Source organism: Papaver somniferum, chromosome 1 (genome assembly GCF_003573695.1).
Source record: "Papaver somniferum cultivar HN1 chromosome 1, ASM357369v1, whole genome shotgun sequence".
Classification (NCBI taxonomy): domain Eukaryota; kingdom Viridiplantae; phylum Streptophyta; class Magnoliopsida; order Ranunculales; family Papaveraceae; genus Papaver; species Papaver somniferum.
The window spans coordinates 246,597,247-246,618,700 of record NC_039358.1 but is presented as its reverse complement, the minus strand read 5'-3'; the positions used below and the strand labels follow the sequence as shown (position 1 = coordinate 246,618,700).

The window sequence follows — 21,454 nt, the reverse complement described above, 5'->3', positions numbered from 1 at the left end:
TGCACACTCACTACAACAGACCCTGTGCACTTGCAGGTATCATTTCTGTGACTCTTTTAGAGAGCTACCAGAGTTCCACCTTGTGTCCACATCTAAACTAACTTCTCCAGACAATCTACATTGTGCCAATGCTGTATCAAACTTTTCTTTCCTAGCTTGTGAAGACTTTACATATTTAACACAATCTCTAACAGCCTTTATAAACTCAGCAGCTACTTTCATGCCATACAATACAATCAAATGCAGTATGTGGTTGCTACACCTCATGTGAAACATTTTTCCTCCAAGCAACAAACAATTCTTACCATCTAGCCAAGTGATAAGATTTCTCATCATAACACCATTAGATGGAGCATTATCATCAGTCAAAGCGAAAAATTTCCTATCTATGTTCCATTCCAAAGTGCAAGTTTTGATAAAATCTGAGAGAGCATCTCCTGTATGTGGTGATGGCACTACAATGTAAGCTAAGGTTTTGGATTTCAAATTCCACTCATCATCTATAAAATGAAATTAATACAACAATAACCATCTTTAGTGTATTTGGCAGTCCCCATATCAGTTGTAAGACTACATTTGGAAGTCAAATTCTCTGATTGTAGTAACAATTCATCTGTCATTTTAGCATAACACCTCATAACATCTTCTCTACTTGTATTCCTACATGGCATTTTAGCAGCAGGTTTTAAAGCCTTAACAAACTCTCTAAAGTAGAAATGATCAACCATGTTAAGAGGGTAATCATGCTTAGCAATCATTCTATCAAGGAAATTTCTCATAACAATAGGATCATACTTCTAATTAAGTAACTTAACTTGGTTATTACCTCCTTTTTTAAATGAAGTGCTAATCTTCCTCTGGCCTGTCTTGTTTTCAGGCTTCTCGTGGCAGGTTTTTAGATGTTGAGACAAGTGGGTAGTTCCTTGTTCACTCTGAGCAGGTATTAACCTTTTACACTGATGACATTCACCCATAAGTACACCTTATTCCGCATCCGTCTTCCCTTTTACAGGCTGTACAATAATTCTCCTAGTGAATTCATCCCATGACGCTGACCTTGTTGTACGCAATTTCTTCAATAAAGCAACAACAAGTGGATGATTTTCATCTGCTACTTCTGCTAATCTCTTACTCGAAGAAGGTTTTGTTGAAGCAATTGTTGAATATTCAACACTTTGATCTTCTTGTTCTGGTTGTTCGGAATTTGGTTGACTGCTTGAAGTTCCAACTCTATTGGATGCTTTTTGACTTTCAGACATTCTGAGAACAACATGAACCAAGTACTAGTATGACTAACAGACTTAAGACCTGAAGGAAGAAAAGATTAACAAGAATAAATAATATATTGGTTTCAAAAGCCATTGTACTAAAATGGTTTATGCAAACTGGTTAAATAATATACTGGCTTCAAAAGCCATCATACCAATATTATTTATCCCTCTTAGTTTAGTTCATGGAATCATAAGGATAGCGAAACAAATGGTTCAGTTATAAAGTATTAACAAATCAGTTTAGGAGGTTTCATACATGCATCAGGGACTTTAGTGATAAAGTACGTATGTTTTACTAGTCATACACGAAAAATATATATGTATTCACACCGTCAGAAATTACAGAAAATTCATTATCAAGAAATAAAATGAAGAAGAAGATTGGAACTTATTTCTTCTTTCTGTTCGTTCTAATAGTTTGCATAAAACACTTTAGTAGAACTGGTTAAGCCATTGTACTTTAGTAGAACTGGTTATCAAATTAACTCTTTCCATCATTTTTATGCAAACTGAAGATAATTTGTCACTTAATAAGCCATCAGCTGCACTACCATTACTCTATATTACCAAGTATCACTATGAAAACCATAAAAACATATTCAGTATATCCATTATCCAATGAATAATGTCTCTAGCCCTCAAGTATATCCATTAACCTCTTACGAACACTCACAACGACACTGACACTGCTACTACTATTCAAAATATAGTTGCGGTTGACTGTACACAACAAGAGGAGTTCTAGATTTAAGAATTCTAAGTTCAAGACAGACAACAATGTACTAGTGGAAACTTGGCCGAGCCATTGGAATTCAGTGTGCTACAATTCTCAAATATCAACCAGATAATGAACAGAGACACAATCTAGATAATTGTACAGAAATTGAGTGCACGGAGAAGAAACAAGTCCAGTTTCTAAAATGAGATTAAACAAGTACCAATTAAATAGCACTGGGATATAGATTCCATGGGCAAGAAGCATGAATAATTGGTGGACAGAGAGGAGGAAAAGAAGGAAAAAGTAAAGAAGATTTACCTGCATCAAAGAAATCTGGCAGCCAATCACTTAAGCATAGCAATGCTTGGACTAATTATGGAGTTAATAAAGTTCTGAGCGTGAAGAATGTTATAGAACTCTTCAAGTGTAAATTCAGTCTAAATCATACATCAGTTAATCCAGGCAGACCGAAACAGTAACATGACTTACATATGTACATGTACGAATTCATACACAACAACAAGGCCGTACGTGGACCATGAAAAGTTTTTATATCCGAGACTTACATTGGTCTATTATCACTCCAAAGGTCCAAAGGATCCTTCTGACAGTAACTCCCAATATCAAACTAGGAAAGGTTAATCCAAGAACTAAAAACCAACCAGAACAGAAAAATTGAAAATATTAATCATCAGTGATTTTTCTGCTTTAGCAGCTCTTGTAGAAGCCTGATAATAAAGACGCCCAGTTATCTCCTAGCAGCAATGACAATGATATTCATGCTGCAGGAAGTGGGATTCTGACTGATTTCCAAAATCAAGTTCCCGTATGAAGACTTATTGAGCAAAACGAATAGGCCATTCAGTGGTTACCGGACCGTAGACTATTAATGAAACATTTATCAAAACAGACCATGTGACGGATCTATACGTGAAGCACAATAAGAATTTACGCTCAATTGCTCAATAAAGAACAAATATGAAATCATATTAACATCTGAAGACTAACCAAAGATAACAAAATCATGGTAGACATCATCAAAATTTATTAGACATTAAAATACCATAATAATAATCATCAAAATTTATCAGACATTAAAATACCATAATAACAATCATCAAAATTTATCAGACATTACTTAGAAACAGCAAAACCACAATAAAAATCATAGAAATTGCAACCCCATGACCCTTTTTCTCATATAAACCAGATTTAGTGAATTCAGAAACCAATTTCCTATAATCTTTATAAAATTCAGAAACTTGATAATTTTTTAGTAACCCTAATTTTCTCTAGAAAAAATTGATTTTCAGAATCTCAAAATTAAACATAGAAACATTCAAGACTTCCTTAGGGTTTCGATTAGATTAGAAGAACATCAAAATTAAACATCAAAATATGCATTTGATTTGGGGGAAAAATGAAACCTAACTTTGAAATAATAGATTAGATTCATGACTTACTTCTCTGAGAGTCTCTGATTATCACACTTCTTTCATCAAATATATGTAGTTCAGTCGACACTCGGTCACTCAGTTCCTTCTCAAACTTCTCGAATCTCTTCTCTTCTGGGTTGGGAACTTGGGATGAAAAACGCGTAGATAGACTAGACTAGAGAATAGAGAAGATTAGGTTCTCCCTAAAGGCGACAGATATACCTAGTGGTAGGAAATTACAAGTACACCCCTAGCCTAAAGGATATCGGATATTAACCTAACGGAAGCAGCCTATTCCGATACCGTTATCGTTAAGAGGAAATATCCGATAGAATGTCTGATTCCGATAGACGATATCCGATATGTCGGATTAAATCCTATAGGATGTCGGATTTCGGAAATGGATATCGGATATCGATTATCCGTTTCCATCCCTAGATGGAGGGGAGGTATTGCTTGGCTACAAAAACTCATGGGTTGCCAAGATCTTTGTGACAAAGGTATTGAATCTTAACCATGAATATTTCTCAGTCATTTTATTATATTTTGACATATATTTTTCTAATATATTAGTATATAAGATATGATGTTGTTTTTTTAGGACCATCATAATGTTGTTCGTGTTTTGAAACGTCAAAATAACAAGATATGGAGTATAGAGAATGAGTGTGATGAGGTTTGGTTGGAGGTATTTGATTGTGTACTATGGAACGGGATACAACATGCGCACAAAAATTTGATGTTGTCACTGTTTCTGCATTTTCCGAGAGGACTTATCCAGAGACGGATACCTTTCATCTACCATTTGGCGATATGGCAATAACTACGGATGATTTTTTTAGAATCTCAGGCCTACCAATTAAGGGAAAAAGTGTTCGAGATGGCTACGATCCCTCGATGAGTTATGAAATTCTTGAAAAGTTGGTCGAAAAGTTTCTAGGATTGAGCGCTGACAAGGCACAGTGTGAGTTTAGAAGAGATGCAAAAGAGCCTAAGGAAGGTGATGAGTATATATAATGAGTTTGAGGAAGATCGCACCTACACGAAGAAGTTGAAAAAGATCAAGATGAAAACCTTGTTTGACGAGTTTGGAGAGACAAGAAAATTGGTTTCTCAAGGAAAGTTGGTGATGACACAGGAGAAGATTAAGCATCATGTGACTGCTTATTTGTTATATCAACTAGGAACCATTTTATTCCCTTACACTTCAGGTCACGTGGTAAATGCCCATTACCTCCAGCTATTGGACCCCCTTGATCAGGTAAACAACTATTATTAGGGGAATTGCGGTTCTTTCATTCGTTCAAGCGGAGCTCAGAAAAGCTTCGAGGCTTGAGAGTTGTTTCTTTGGAGGGTTATACACCCTTGTTCAGGTACCCCGTTAAATTATCCTTTGTGTGTTTGAAACTTCTCTTTGCGAACAAACTGAACTTTGTTTTTGATAAGTGAATGAATGTGTAGTGTTACTAATCATACTGCGAATGTATCATTTGTAGGTTTTTCTCATATGTTTGGGTGTACGACCACTTTCCTAAACTGAAATTGTCTCATGCTCACACTCCTTGGCCTTATGGTAAGCCTACAGCTGGTAAATATGAATTTTTGAACTCAAAAGACAAGGGTAAGAAAGACAAGGTGTTGAGGTTGAGGGAGACATTGGATAATGCAACGGTTGAAGATGTGGTTTCCTATCCATACAGATTTAAAGAAGATGAAGAAGAGGGAGATGTTGAGGTTATTGATTTCTCACCTATAGCGGGTTACAATGGACCGTTGTTTTATCCTAGGGGTTATGTAATGTATAATCCTCGAAGAGTATTGAGACAATTTTAATTCTTGTGTCCAAAGTGTCCCACAAGAGAAAAAGTTCAACTTCAAGGTGAAGAAGCGGGGAACTAAGAAAACCGAAATGAATTTCTTTCCAAAATACGAACCTACTCCATCAGTGGACCAATGGAACAACATTGGGAATTATGTTATTCCAATTGAAGAGTGTCAAGATTTGTATGATGAAACAAATGCTGCTGACGAGGAATATATTGAATGGTATGAAATTTTTTCTCATCCTCGTGTAATAAACAGAGTCCAACAAGCCCGTGCTGAGAAAGCCAAAGCGAAGGCAGTGGAGAAAGAGGCTTAGAAAATTATGAAGAATACGCCTAGCTACCTGTGGTGATGAGGCCTTGATCTTATGGAATTCGGCGGTAAGATATTTACTCTTATTTCTGCTTTTCAAAATGTTATAAAATATTAAAAAATAATAGTTATTTATGCTTTTGATTGCAAAAAGGTTAATTCAGGCGCTAAATTGTTAAAGAAAATGATGACAAAAATCCGGAGTGGAGAGCCGATGAACACTCGAGAACAAACAAACCTCTATAACCAGTTGACTAATGTTTTTTCACCCAGCATTGTTGATCCAACGCCGGTGAAGAGGAGTCTCCGAGAAGGGGAAAGTTCAAGTCGGATGGTTGAACAACAAAGCAGTGGAGATGACACTCTTAGTGATGAAGGACAAGCTAAAGATCCTAAACGCAAGAGTAGAAAAGTTTCTCGTAGTGGTCGTTGTCAATGAGTGATTGCAACAATTAGTATTTTAGTTTCTTATGTTTGGAAGACTTTTTTATTGCGGATTTGGAAGTTTGTTTTCTTATGTTTGGAAGACTTTTTTATTGCGGATTTGGTAGTTTGTTTTCTTATGTTCGTGTGCTTCCAACAATTAGTTATGGTATTATTATGTTCGGCTGTTAGACTCATATGTGTTTCCTTAAACTAAAATTATTTAGATACAATAAGTTAGTTTGGTCAGTAGTCCAAATTCCATAAGCAACCGAACATTGTTGTCTGAAAGTTCGGTTTGATCGCAAATTTGTGATATTACCGAACTCCACAGTTAAATAAAATTCAGAAGTTCCAAAGTGGTATTCGGTAACCTGGTAAAAAATGGCAGGTAACCGAACAAATAAGTTCGGTTACCTGTAAAAAAATTGGTATGTAACAGAACCATGGGGTTCCAAAACCAGTCCTAATCAGCTGAAGTTCGGTTACCTGCACAAATTTACCACGTAAGCGGACAATTGTCTTCTAACCGGAGCCTACAAAATGGTTGTTGTTAATCAACGCAATCACCATTCTCCTACCTTTAAGTTGCTCGACACATATGGTTGTTTTCGGAGTGTATGTGAAACTAGCACCTTTTTATAAATAGTGAACCACGCAATTGAATGCGTCGGAGATTAAGTACCCACATATCGGCATGCCCATCCATTGATCCCTTGTGATTGGATTTCCCCCGTGGAGACGCATTTGATATCTAAAAAACTGCATATTGAGACTAGCATCCCCATCGGACAACATTGTCTGGTAAAATTCTGGTTTCTCCTTTAGCTTCATCAACAACCTTGGACGGGCATAAGTGATTTGATTATCATTATATAGCTTGGCACCCTTAGTGAAAGTCCCTAGTTATTGTACGACAACGTGGAAACCGTAATTACCATCCGGAGGGACGTCATCGGTGGATATGACGTAATCTCTAATGTAAGGAGGTAGCTCTTCCAAGTAGCTTTTATCAACGGTAAGTGGTGTATCATCAACTGGTCGACTCCTTTCTGGGATGTGGCAGATTGGAGCCTTTAGCTTAATGTCTCGTTGAATTGGTTAGATCGGTTCCGACCGAGTAGGTTGGGTTGGTGGAGAGTGTAACATCGGTCCTTTTTTCTTCATATCTCGTTCACTTGTCTCGCCCTTTTCCATAATATTCCTAACCCTTTTCTTAGAATCTTCTTGGTGCTTCGCCGCGGTATGCTCATGCCCCGAAGGATCTCTAGTAAAAGGGGTCATTTCCTTTTCCTCTTATCCAACACCTTTGCATATTCTCTAACTTTTTTTTTTCTTTGGCTATTGGCGTACCTTTGCCCTTTCTTTTTTTCGGTTCTTGCACATTCTCCGAAGTGCGAGGATAAACGATTGGCCGCATGTCATCCCAAAATATTTTCCTTTCGAGTTTGTTCATGTTCCGCTACATCTCGATAACGATTCTTCCCATTTCATTGTCACCAAACTCTTCTCAGACATCTCCCTTTGGAGGAGGGACAAAACTTAATTGTTGCCAATGTGGATCTATTTCGCTTACAGGGATTATGCCATGTTCATACTTATCTATCATATGACGACAAGGGAGCCCCATAGACTACATCATCTTGCAAATACACACCTCGTCCGTATTGGTTCCCCATATGTCGATCAAATTCACCTCAACCATTAACCACTTAATGCAAGCATGTGAAATATTATAGTGGAGTCCCTTGAAAAACCGAAGGTCCTCCATTTTCTTGATGTTACCACCTTTTTCAAGAATTTTTTTGTACTTCATGATTCGGATTTTTTGAAACTTCTATTTAATTCTCTTAATATCGCGGTTGAAGTAAATCTCCATTGCGTTAAACACAACCAAAAAATTATCGACACATCCAAAAATATTTTTCTTCAACCGGTGGTGAGACGATTCTACTAAACTTGTCGCTTTATTCCCAAAATGTTTATGGTAGTTGGTAAAAGCATAAACAAAGTGCTCTTTGTGCGGTTCCAACCATTTCTCCACCACATATGTTACAATATCCTCGGGATATTCGGGGCTAGACCAATGTTCGATAAATTTGGCAAGATTTAGATTATACTCTTATTCGGTGAGAGAACAAGTCAATGCCTCCTATTCACCGGAGAGAGCAACCCATTTAAAGTGATTTTGGTGTATTATTTATCGAACTCCTCTTTTGCATTCGCTTGTTCATCTTCCGGTAGCTTACAAATCTCTTTAAATGCTTTCCTCTTTGGTGGACAAAGTTGAGGATTGCACATATTCATCACATTGCACCATATATGAAACGTACAAAGCATATTATGTGCCAATGGAAAGACGTACTCTATTGTGTTTATCAATGCTACTTCATTGTCCGTCACTGTAACCCCGGGGATATCATCATCTCGGTAGATCGTCTTCACTTGTTGTAGCGCCCAAGTGTAACTTGGTTCTTGCTCGTCCTTTAGAAAACAAAAAGAAACGATAAACGGTGACTTCGTCGACGTAAGACCAATAAGTTCAATAATGGAATATCGTATTTGTTAGTCTTGTAAGTGCAATCCATTATAAGAACTTCATGGAAACATTGAGACAATTGAACATTCTTCGGATGACCAATGAAGAGATGAGTTATTTCTTCTTCCGTAACTACCTTCTTTTGAACCGCCTAGCTTTTCTCTTGACCCAAAAAAAAAAAATTGTTGCATTACTTGTCTATCCTTCAATTCATTCTCTTTTATTGTCTCAATTGCATTGTAAATGATGGATAAAGATGATACGTTATCCTTGTTACCATCATTTAATAAGCGAAGCGTATTAAGTGGTGAAATACCCATTCTCCTATACTTAGTAATTTTTTCCATTTCTTGAGGAGTGAGCCTTGTGGCCATTGCATGTCCTTCAAGATCCTCCGGACGAGGGTGGTTATGATGACCTACCACCTTATCCATAGATATAACCCATCCATTCCTATTTTTTCACTTACTAAATACTAGCTTGAACTGGCATTTAATTTTCTTTGAGCACGTTGTGTTCTTCCTCGTCGTCTTTCCTTTATACACATAACCCTTCCTCTTGTGACTAACATTCGGATCTCCACTTCTCTCACAAACCATTTCAAAACGAGTTTTGCTTTCTTTTCCATATAAAAATAATACGCACATGGCTTTCTTGGCATGCTCTAGCCCAATTATTTGCATCAATAGGTTCTTTAAATATCAAATCATTGACATAGTGATGGGATGTACCTTCGAACAACATACCAAACGGAGAAGGTTGATCATCCATTGGTATAGGTTGGCATTCAATCTACAAGAAATGGAACAACATCAATTGCAATCACAAACAAGTTCGGTAACAAGATAATTTTATCGCGATAACCGAACTCAAGGTTCGATTTATAAAGCAAGTTGACATGTAACCGAACAAATAACAAGTACAAAGTTTGGTTACCTTCCATTTTTAAATAGGTAACCGAATATCACTCTGAAACTTTTGATTTTTTTTTGTTTGCTAAGTTCGGTTAGTTATGTTGTTGAGTTCAAGTTTTCCAACCGATCGAACTTGTTAAACTTAGTATAATCTTATATTATGTATAGTTCAGTTAGATAGTTAGTTCATATTCAGTTTGCGAACCAACTGAACGTTGTACACTAAGTCAAATCTTATTTTACGTAACGTTTGGATAGTTACTGGTTGCGAACAGCCAAAACTTCTAGTTCCTAAAGTTCGGCAACATTTCGGACAAACCGAACATTACTCTGGAAATCCTATAAACAAAGTTCGGTAGCATGTATGTTAACCGAACTTCTAAAAAAATTCATTAATAGCGAGTTCGGTAACCTGCATGTTTGGATAAAGTAACCGAACTACACTTTCAGATGTATTTGGTTACCTATACCTGTTATTCACATAAGGTAACCGAACAAGCCCAAATTTACATTTTATTTGAAAATTTGGAGCAATTCAACCAACATTATCTAAGTTTGGAGCATACTTGGGTAACCAAATACTCTTCCTCCGGTTTTGGTTGGTAAAATCCATCGTTTTCATCTTGATATTGAGTTTGGGGAATAATACAATCACCATCTAAGAAATAACTCATATCCGGAACATTGTGAAGATTAACAAATACTCTAGGAGAGGAAGGAGATGAAGATTCATATGAGCTATCATCAATTGAATCATCACTTGAATACTCAAGATTAGTGAATTTTTTTTTAATTTTCCATGTTTTTCATCTTCATCTTCTCTAACTACTCTCTCACAGTTCGGTTTGTAGTAAGTGTTACAAACCCGGTTGAATCATTATTTCTCCTTTTTCATCTTTGTAAACACCCTTTGAGCAATAAACATGAATTTTGAGCGTGTTTCCATGAAAATGAGTTAAACCCATCCTCTGGGCGACGAAGGAAGCCAACTTTCACAAATGTGGTAATTATATTAGTTATTTTTACGACTATTTGCATTGTTATTCAATTGATTTATGAGTTTCATTGAATGGTTGTGATTACAATTGATGGGCCATACTTAGCTTAGACGTTTTGATGTCCCATGCTTTCATTTTACATCCATTACTTTCGAAATCTACCTTAAGAAATGAATTAGAGTCAACAAAACTTTATCATATGAGCTATATTGTTTAGAATTGATTTATAAACCACATTAATGAGAAAATTGGTGGAATCTTACCCCCAGTCTCTCCATAATTTTCACAACACTTTTTATTTTGAGTTTGTTATTTTCATTTATAAAAATTTAAGTCTAAAAAATCTGCTTTCACAAGTCTTAACGAACCTACTACTACAATATCATTGTAAAAATACCATCAACTCACGAATCTTGCCTCCTAGTAACTCAAGATATTTCTCTCGAATCTCGGATTCAAGCTCCCAAGTTGTCTCTTCGAAATTGCGATGTTTCCAGATCAATTCCATAAATTAGTTAGACTTTTCGGTTCTAGAATACCAGTTCCTTTATTGAGACCCTTCTTCTTCTTAGATGAAGCAGAAAACGCTGAATTCGCACTAACCAAAACCAACAAAACAAACTTGAAAAAGGTTAACCTTGTTAATAACTACTCATTACTAACAACCCAATGATATACATATTATGGTATCTAGTTATTTTTCTAAAATTTTATAAAATAAATAGATACTTTAAACTTTTTCAAAACCATGTAATGAAATCAATGTTTCAATTCCCAAATTTCCAAACAAAACAGAGTAAAACTGCGGAAAACACTTGTGTAAAAACAAAGAAAAACCTAAAGGAAATCGAAATGTATGCTCTGATACCAACTGTGAAGGCCCGAATATTTTTTTTCCATTTCAGTCGGCTGTGGATTTCGGCCAACTGACAAGTTCAAAATTTTCCGAGCTTCCATTTGAGATACGCGGATTGAAAACCAGTTTGTAAACAAGAGTAAAATTCATGTTATTATTATATATAACAAAAAAAATTCATTTACATAAACCGATTAACCAAAAATGTGGAATACAAGATATGAGGCATGAAACCATTTAACATGACCCACACTTATTAATTATAATACTCTTTTTACAAACAAAAAAATTAAGAAAGGAAGGTAACATTTTTTTACAAACCGAGACAATAAGAAACTGCAACAGTAAGAAAAGATAGAATTCTTTATCCCTAAACCTACCCAGATATATATGAATATACATGAACACAAAGTGATGTACTCACATTGACTCTAAAGCTTAATGCATCAAGCTTAAGAAAACTTACTACCTCAAGCTTACCTCAACCTCTGTGGAAAACAAAACAAAACAAAAGGGTGAGTCACAATCAAGTAGAGAGTGAACGACACGATAAGAAATAAGTAAAGAAAATATTACAGTCTGTGAAAATGACCATTTTACCCTTACTGGAAATAAGTAAAGGAAATATTACACATTTGAAAACAACCATATTACCCTTACTATGAAAATGACCATATTACCCTTACTAGAAATAAGTGCAATAAATATCATGCAGACTATGAAAATGACTATATTACCCTTACTAGCAATAAGTGCATTAAATATCGTGGAGTCTGTGAAAATGACCACACTACCCTTATCGGAAATAAGTAAAGTAAATATTACATACTATGAAAATGGCTATTTTACCCTTACTGGAAATAAGTGTCATAAATATTCTGGAGACTATGAAAATGACCAGACTACCCTTATCAGAAATAAGTAAAGTAAATATTACAGACTGTGAAAATGACCATATTAGCCTTACTGGAAATAAATGCAATAAATATCATGGGGACTATAAAAATGACCAAACAACCCTTATCAAAAATAAGTAAAGTAAATATTACAGACTGAAAATTACCAAACTACCCTTATCAAAAATAAGTAAAGTAAATATATAGACTATGAAAATGACCACTTTACCCTTATTGGAAACATATGCAATAATATTATGGAGATTGTGAAAATGACCAAACTACCCTTATTGGAAATAAGTAAAGTAAATATTACATACTGTGAAAATGACCATATTACCCTTACTGGAAATTAGTGCAATAAATATTATTGGGGGTGTGAAAATGACCAGACTACCCTTATTAAAAATAAGTAAAGTTAATATTTCAGACTGTGAAAATGACAATATTACCCTTACTAGAAATTAATGCAATAAACATCATGGAGACTATAAAATGACCAAACTACCCTTATCAAAAATAAGTCAAGTAAACATTATAGCCTCTAAAAATGACCATTTTACCCTTACTGGAAATAAGGTAATAAATGTTATGGAGACTGTGAAAATGACCAAACTACCCTTATCGGAAATAAGTAAAGTAAATATTACAAACTATGAAAATGACCAGACCACCGTTATCGGATATGAGTAAAGTAAATATTACAGTCTGCTAAAATAACCATTTTACCCTTGGGGAAATAAGTGCAATAAATGTTATGGAGACTGTCAAAATGACCAAACTACCCTTATTGGAAATAAGTGCAATAAATATCACACAGATGGTGAAAATGACCATACTGCCCTTATTAGAAATTAGTGAAATAAATATTATGGAGACGGGGAAATGACCAGACTATCCTTATCAGAAATAAGTAAAGTAAATATTACAAACTATGAAAATGACCATATTACCCTTAATGGAAATTAGTGCAATACTGTGAAAATGACCAGACTACCCTTATTAAAAATAAGTAAAGTTAATATTTCAGACTGTGAAAATGACCATATTACCCTTACAAGAAATTATTGCAACAAATATCATGGAGACTATAAAAATGACTGAACTGCCCCTTATCAAAAATAAGTAAAGTAAATATTATAGTCTGTGAAAATGATCATTTTACCTTAGTGGAAATAAGTGCAATAAATGTTATGAAGACTGTGAAATGACTATACAACCCTTGTCGGAAATACGTAAAGTAAATATTACAAACTGTGAAAATGACCATATTACCCTTAATGGAAATTAGTGCAATAAATATTATGGAGACTGTGAAAATGACTAGACTATCCTTATCGTAAATAAGTAAAGTAAATATTACAGATTATGAAAATGACCATATTACCCTTATTGGAAATTAGTGCAGTAAATATTACGGAGACTGTGAAAATGACCGTTTTACCCTTACGGCCGTAAGGATATAATGGTCCTTTTCCAGTAAGGGTAAAATGGTCATTTGCACAGTCTATAATATCTACTTAGCTTATTTCCCATAAGGGTAGTCTGGTCATTTTCTTTGTCACCGTGATATTTATTTCACTAATTTCTAGTAAGGGTAATTTGGTCATTTTCATTGTCAGTGATATTTACTTTACTTATTTTCGATAAGTGTAGTCTGGTCATTTTCACATTCTCCATAACATTAATTGCATTTATTTCCCCTAAGGGTAAAATGGTCATTTTCACAGACTATAATATTTACTTTACTGATATCTAGGGGTGTCAACGGGTCCGGGTCCTCCCGGGTATCACTAGACCCGGACCCTACTTATAAAAGTCGAGTCCGGTTCCTAAATTTGTGAACCCAGAACCGGACCCGTTTAAATACCCGGGTACCCGGAACCCCATTGGGTCTAAAGAAAACTATTTAAAAAATCTCAAAAACTTAATATATATCTCTTTTTAGCTTGGATTTAAGTAATTTATTATTTCTTATGAATGTACTAAATAAAGATTAAATGTAAGAGAAAGAATTTAAATGAGTAAAATTTCAAAGCTAAAACTAGAAAAAATACTTATAATTTTGCTAAAAACATGAATAAAAGAATGAATAAACGGGTACCCGATACCCGCGGGTACCCAATGGGTATTACCCGTTTGGACCCGTTTAAATTCGGGTCCAATCGGGTAATTACCCGCCGGGTCCTAAGTAGATAATGGGTCCAACTTTAGGACCCGGAACCGGACCCTAATATACCGGGTCCGTTACCGGATCCGGGTAATGGGTACCCATTTGATGGTTTTTCAAATAGTGATTGTAGTAATAGTGGTAAAAAGGGGTCTTTTCAGACTTGTGAAGGTAACAAAATTTCTAGATTTAAATAAAATTTAGGAAAAATAGCAAACTGAAGTAAAAATTTATGGAGAAATAGGGGTTAAGATTCCACCAATCAACAATACTTATGTGATCTAATATTTTTTTACTATGCAATTTAAATAATTGGGTTGATTCTAAAAATTGCCAAGAGCAGATTTTCCAAAATATCAAATGTTAATCACAAGTATAATGCATCAAGAGTCTAAAACTAAGCATGCATTATCAAGGGAAAACACAGTTGATTAATAAAAACCATTTAAATCATTTTTATCAATGCAATTAATCATATAAAAATATTGCATAAATTAATAAAATAGAGATTACCACATAATTATTGCGAGAATGGCTTCCTCTGTCACCCCTTGGATTGGGTTTAGCTCCTCATCCCAAAAACATGATCATAAGATGTATTCATGGCTTAATAATGTGTTTTTATTGATGAAAATGGTGTAAAAAGAAGTTTGCAACGCTGTATAAATGTTACAGCGTCACTGTTACAAAGTGGAAGGGTCTTAAAAACAACGATAGTAGCACCAACTGCTGTAAAACAACGACAGTTGGTTTTGAAATAAGACTGCTGAAGAACGACGGACTCTGCGAGTCTGTTCTTCGTGTTCTTCAGGTTCTTCAATGGCAGCAGCAGCAGCAGCATGTATATATTATTCACTTTACTTATTTCCGATAAGGATAGTCTAGTCATTTTGACAGTCTCCATAATATTTATTGCACTTATTTCCAGTAAGGGTTAAATAGTCATTTTCACAGTCTGTAATATTTACATTACTTATTTTGGATAAGGGTAGTCTGGTCATTTTCACAGTCTCCATGATATTTATTTCACTAATTTCCAAAAAGGGCAGTATGGTCATTTTCACCGTCTGTGTGATATTTGTTGCACTTATTTCCAATAAGGGTAGTTTGGTCATTTTGACAGTCTCCATAACATTTATTGCCTTTATTTCCCCTTATGTAAAATGGTCATTTTAGCAGACTGTAATATTTACTTTACTCATATCCGATAACGGTGGTCTGATCATTTTCACAGTCTCCATAATATTTATTGAACTTATGTCCAGTAAGGGTAGTATGGTCATTTTCACTGTCTGTAATATTCACTTTACTTTTTTGCGATAAGGATAGTCTGGTCATTTTGACAGTCTCCATAATATTTATTGCACTTATTTCCAGTAAGGGTAAAATAGTCATTTTCACAGTCTGTAATATTTACTTTACTTATTTTTGATAAGGGTAGTCTGGTCATTTTCACAGTCTCCATGATATTTATTTCACTAATTTCCAATAAGGGCAGTATGGTCATTTTCACCGTCTGTGTGATATTTATTGCACTTATTTCCAATAAGGGTAGTTTGGTCATTTTGACAGTCTCCATAACATTTATTGGACTTATTTCTTCTAAGGGTAAAATGATCATTTTAACAGACTGTAATATTTACTTCACTCATATCCGATAACGGTGGTCTGGTCATTTTCACAGTCTCCATAATATTTGTTGCACTTATTTCCAGTAAGGGTAGTATGGTCATTTTCACTGTCTATAATATTCACTTTACTTATTTCCGATAAGGATAGTCTGGTCATTTTGATACTCTCCATAATATTTATTGCACTTATTTCTAGTAAGGATAAAATAGTCATTTTTACAGTCTGTAATATTTACTTTACTTATTTTTGATAAGGGTAGTCTGGTCATTTTCACAGTCTCCATAATATTTATTTCACTAATTTCCAGTAAGGGTAGTTTAGTCATTTTCACCGTCTGTGTGATATTTATTGCAATTATTTCCAATAAGGGTAGTATGGTCATTGTCATTATCTCAATGATAGTTATTGCACTAATTTTTAGTAAGGGTAATATGGTCATTTTCACTGTTCGTACTATTTACTTTACTTATTTCCGATAAGGGTAATATGGTTATTTTATCTGATATATTTCGTCTTCAGTTCATCCGAACGAGAAACTCAGGTCTAACTCTAGTAATCTGATATATTTCGTCTTCAGTTCATCCGAACGGGAAACTCAAGTCTAACTCTATTAATCTTTGAAATTGTGATGTTCGAATCTGATATATTTCGTCTTCAGTTCATCTGAACGAGAAACTCAGGCCTAACTCTAGTAATCTGATATATTTCGTCTTCAGTTCATCCGAACGAGAAACTCAGGTCTAACTCTAGCAATCTTTGAACCTGTGATTTTCCAATCTGATATATTTCGTCTTCAGTTCATCCGAACGAGAAACTTAGTTCTAACTCTAGTAATCTTTGAACCTGTGATGTTCAATTCTGATATATTTCGTCTCTAGTTCATCCGAACGAGAAACACAGGTCTAACTCTAGTAATCTGATATATTTCGTCTTCAGTTCATCCGAACGAGAAACTCAGGTCTAACTCTAGCAATCTTTGAACCTGTGATGTTCAATTCTGATATATTTCGTCTCCAGTTCATCCGAACGAGAAACTTAGGTCTAACTCTAGTAATCTTTGAACCTGTGATGTTCAATTCTGATATATTTCGTTTTCAGTTCATCCAAACGAGAAACTTAGGTCTAACTCTAGTAATCTTTGAACCTGTGATGTTCAATTCTGATATATTTCGTCTCCAGTTTATCCGAATGAGAAACATAGGTCTAACTCTAGTAATCTTTGAACCTGTGATGTTCAATTCTGATATATTCCGTCTCCAGTTCATCCGAACGAGAAACTCAGGTCTAACTCTAGTAATCTGTTATATTTCGTCTTCAGTTCATCCGAACGAGAAACTCAGGTCTAACTCTAGCAATCTTTGAACCTGTGATTTTCCAATCTGATATATTTCGTCTTCAGTTCATCTGAACGAGAAACTCAGGTATAACTCTAGTAATCCGATGTATTTCGTCTTCAGTTCATCCGAACGAGAAACTCAGGTCTAACTCTAGCAATCTTTGAACCTGTGATTTTCCAATCTGATATATTTCGTCTTCAGTTCATCCGAACGAGAAACTCAGGTCTAACTTTAGCAATCTTTGAACCTGTGATGTTGGAATATGATATATTCGTCTTCAATTCATCCGAACGGGAAACTCAGGTCTAACTCTAGCAATCTTTGAACCTGTGATGTTCGAATCTGATATATTTCGTCTCCAGTTTATCCGAACGAGAAACTCATGTCTAACTCTAGCAATCTTTGAACCTGTGATGTTCGAATATGATATATTTCGTCTCCAGTTCATCCGAACGAGAAACTCAGGTCTAACTCTAGCAATCTTTGAACCTGTGATTTTCCAATCTGATATATTTCGTCTTCAGTTCATTCGAACGAGAAACTCAGGTCTAACTCTAGCAATCTTTGAACCTGTGATGTTGGAATATGATATATTCGTCTTCAATTCATCCGAACGGGAAACTCAGGTCTAACTATAGCAATCTTTGAACCTGTGATGTTCGAATCTGATATATTTCGTCTCCAGTTCATCCGAATGAGAAACTCAGGTCTAACTCTAGCAATCTTTGAACCTGTGATGTTCAATTCTGATATATTTCGTCTCCAGTTCATCCGAACGAGAAACTCAGGTCTAACTCTAGTAATCTTTGAACATGTGATGTTCAATTCTGATTTATTACATCTCCAGTTCATCCGAACGAGAAACTCAGGTCTAACTCTAGTAATCTGTTATATTTCGTCTTCAGTTCATCCGAACGAGAAACTCAGGTCTAACTCTAGCAATCTTTGAACCTGTGATTTTCCAATCTGATATATTTCGTCTTCAGTTCATTTGAACGAGAAACTCAGGTCTAACTCTAGTAATCTAATATATTTCGTTTTCAGTTCATCCGAACGAGAAACTCAGGTCTAACTCTAGCAATCTTAGAACCTGTGATTTTCCAATCTGATATATTTCGTCTTCAGTTCATCCGAACGAGAAACTCAGGTCTAACTCTAGCAATCTTTGAACCTGTGATTTTCCAATCTGATATATTTCGTCTTCAGTTCATCCGAACGAGAAACTCAGGTCTAATTATTTCTAAATATTTTTTGTATATTTCGGAACTCGTATTTGTCTTAATGATTTCCAAATATATTTTTCATTCTTACTACTCATTTCTTATACTTCCCAAAGCTTTAAGCGATATCACATGGTGCTCCACTTATTATTGAAACCAGAGAACCGTTCATAAATTTTGCTTTTGACACATGGCAAGAAGCTAACCATTAGATATTCTTGGACCAATTACATCGGTGTTATAGGGAATTATCGTCTGGCTATACCACACAATAACTGAGTTAAGGTACTTGTGTGAAACGCACAAATAAGAAATCGCGTCCTCACATCTCCTTGATTAGTTACTCGAGGTAGGTTTTCTTATAGTCCACATATCTCTAGAAGAAAGAGAATATCAATCAACCTTATCTCTTTTTCATTCTCCTCTCCTCTGCATCTCAGCCTCTCACCTCCCTTTCCTCTCGTTTCTTCGTCCCTGATCACTTTATTCTGAGGTTTTATTTAGTGATTTTGATGCGTTTATGAGTGGATCTGGTAATTGGTTTTGTCATCAGAGAGTATCTCAATTTTCCGTTCGATTCTCCCATCAAGATAAATTTCTTCTCTATATCTCTTCTGAGGATCTCTTCTGAGGTTTGTTGGATCTTCTCATATTTGTTGAGAAAACAAATCAAGGATTCGCAATTTTTATGTTTCTTCATTTGATTTCATGGAGTTTAAATCATGGGTTTGGTTTTAATTTCAGTTTTATGATCTCAGTTTTGAGTTAGGTTATTATATTTGTGTTTGTCTTAACAGTATTTCATCATTCGAATCTGAAATTTGTGGGATTTATAATGATTTTGGTTTGTGATTTTTTCAGATATTGAGTAGATTAGTCGAAAGCTGAGAAGCAGGAACAATTAGAGGTTTATTTCTTTGATTGCATAAGTCTTTCAAATTTATTTGTATTTGGCCTCTGAAATGTTTGTTTTTTGTTTTTGTTTTGGGTGATCCAGCTCTTGGAATTGGCATTAAATGCTGCAAATGACTCTTGGGTTTTGAGGTGATATGGTACATTTGATTAATTAGCGTTTTATTTTCTCAAAATCCATGCTACCATATCATGTTAAGATAAATGTGATTGAATTCCATTCAGGGTTCTGGTGATGATGGTGTGGTGGTGCTGATGAGAAAAAAGAGTAATCTGTTTTAATTGAAAGATCTGAGGTGAGGTTAGTTTAATAAGTGGGTTTTATTTTTCTGGGTTTTAGTTTTCAATTGAAAATTTGTTTTTTGTTGATTGGTTTAATTGTGTGTTACTTTTCTCTTCTGCAGTTTGGCCTCGTACTTTAAGGAAATTGAGGTGTGGAAACAAAAGACAATCTTGAACAGAAGACCAACAGAACTGCACATTAAGTAGAGAAAAATCCTGAAAGTACAGAAAAAGGGTAAAATTCTTATTTCATTCTTTATTTACTTCAGTAATGGTAGGGCTGCGATGTTGGTGTTGCATGATAATCTTGCAGGCTGTGGTTTAGTCTTGGGACTTGTTGGTTTTAACTTGATTAGGTTATTTGTTTTAAGAAAGAAGTTGCATTCCTAATTATATTTTTTTTGGCAGGTCATCCTTGGATTTCAAAACTACAATGATATAACAGTACCTACTGATATTCTAATATTCAGGCTCATGAAATCCTGTATGCGCTCATCATATCTATATAAAGTTACGTTAAGAGTGAGTACTTTAATATTCTCGAAATTTGCTTTATTATTCATCATGTCTCATAATTTGGTTTGTCCACTACCCTTGCTTTTTTGGCATTGTCCAAGAAATTGACTGTAGATGAACTCTTTTATCTGAAGGAGTAGTTTGCAGTGTTAGAACATAACTTTGGGGAATATCTGGACGATAAGTTGAAGAAATAAAGAACAGATAGAGCGCTTATTTGGTTTATGATTACCGGGTCTCCTTTGAAAGATAACACCAATCGTTATTGTCCAGCTGGATTGTAAATATGCATATGTTAACTAACATCTTGTGCTTCTGTAATTTGAATCAGGTGTGGATGAAACAGGACATGATGTTGCACCATAGATGTTACTAAGTAAGTTTGTTTTCTTTCACTTCGTATTTGTGTGCTTACAAGGTGACCAAAAATGCCCAGAGTGGTTTAGTGCAATGATATGCTAATAGCGCACTCTTGCAGTGGCATGCTGTGGTTAGTGCAATGGATCTGCTATTGTGTGTCTGTAAGAGGAGTAAAGCATTAACACATGGAAACTATTATATTACTCTTTACTTGCCTTTAGTAGATAATCCTTGTTAGTGTTGCCCAGGAAGGATTATAATGTTTTTACCACATGGAAAACATGCTAGATTGGCATGGAAACCAAGTTATCCTACCAAACACACGAGTTATTTCTCTTAACATTCTTTTTCTTTTACTTTTTTATATTGCTAACCAAGTGTAGTGGTTTGATTGAATCAGAATTTTTTGTTGATGAAAACTCGCAATTGGAGGCCATTGATTTTGGCTTGTCCGATTTTGTGAAACCAGGTGATTTTTTACTCTCTTGGGTGCTGACCATATTATTCAGAAGTAAAATTAGGCGTCTTTCTAACTTCTATTTTATCTGACACGATGCAGATAAAAGGCTTAATGACATCGTTGGAAGTGCATATTATGTTGCATCTGAAGTTCTACATAGATCTTACAATACAGAGGCTGATGTGTGGAGTATTGGTGTGATATCATATATACTTTTATGTGGAAGTTGTCCGTTCTTGGCTCGCACAGAGTCCGAGATTTTTCGGGCCTTCAGGGCGGACTCGATGAACCTCCTTGGCCTTCTTTATCTTCTGAAGCCAAGCATTTTGTCAAGCGTCTATTGAATAAAGACCCACATAAACGAGTGATGGCTGCTGA

The 21,454-nt window shown here is 35.1% G+C and overlaps 2 long non-coding RNA genes across 2 annotated transcripts; one reads left to right on the top strand and one right to left on the bottom strand.

Annotated features, from left to right (window-relative positions):
• Positions 1-384: 384 nt before the first annotated feature.
• LOC113340121 lies at positions 385-3,569 on the bottom strand. The gene is made up of 3 exons (XR_003355351.1): positions 3,453-3,569; positions 2,308-2,407; positions 385-1,260 (listed from the first exon to the last, which is right to left on the bottom strand). It is a non-coding gene; the product is annotated as an uncharacterized LOC113340121 (long non-coding RNA).
• A 16,001-nt stretch (positions 3,570-19,570) lies between these two features.
• LOC113340117 lies at positions 19,571-19,938 on the top strand. The gene is made up of 3 exons (XR_003355339.1): positions 19,571-19,590; positions 19,684-19,754; positions 19,863-19,938. It is a non-coding gene; the product is annotated as an uncharacterized LOC113340117 (long non-coding RNA).
• Positions 19,939-21,454: the final 1,516 nt, after the last annotated feature.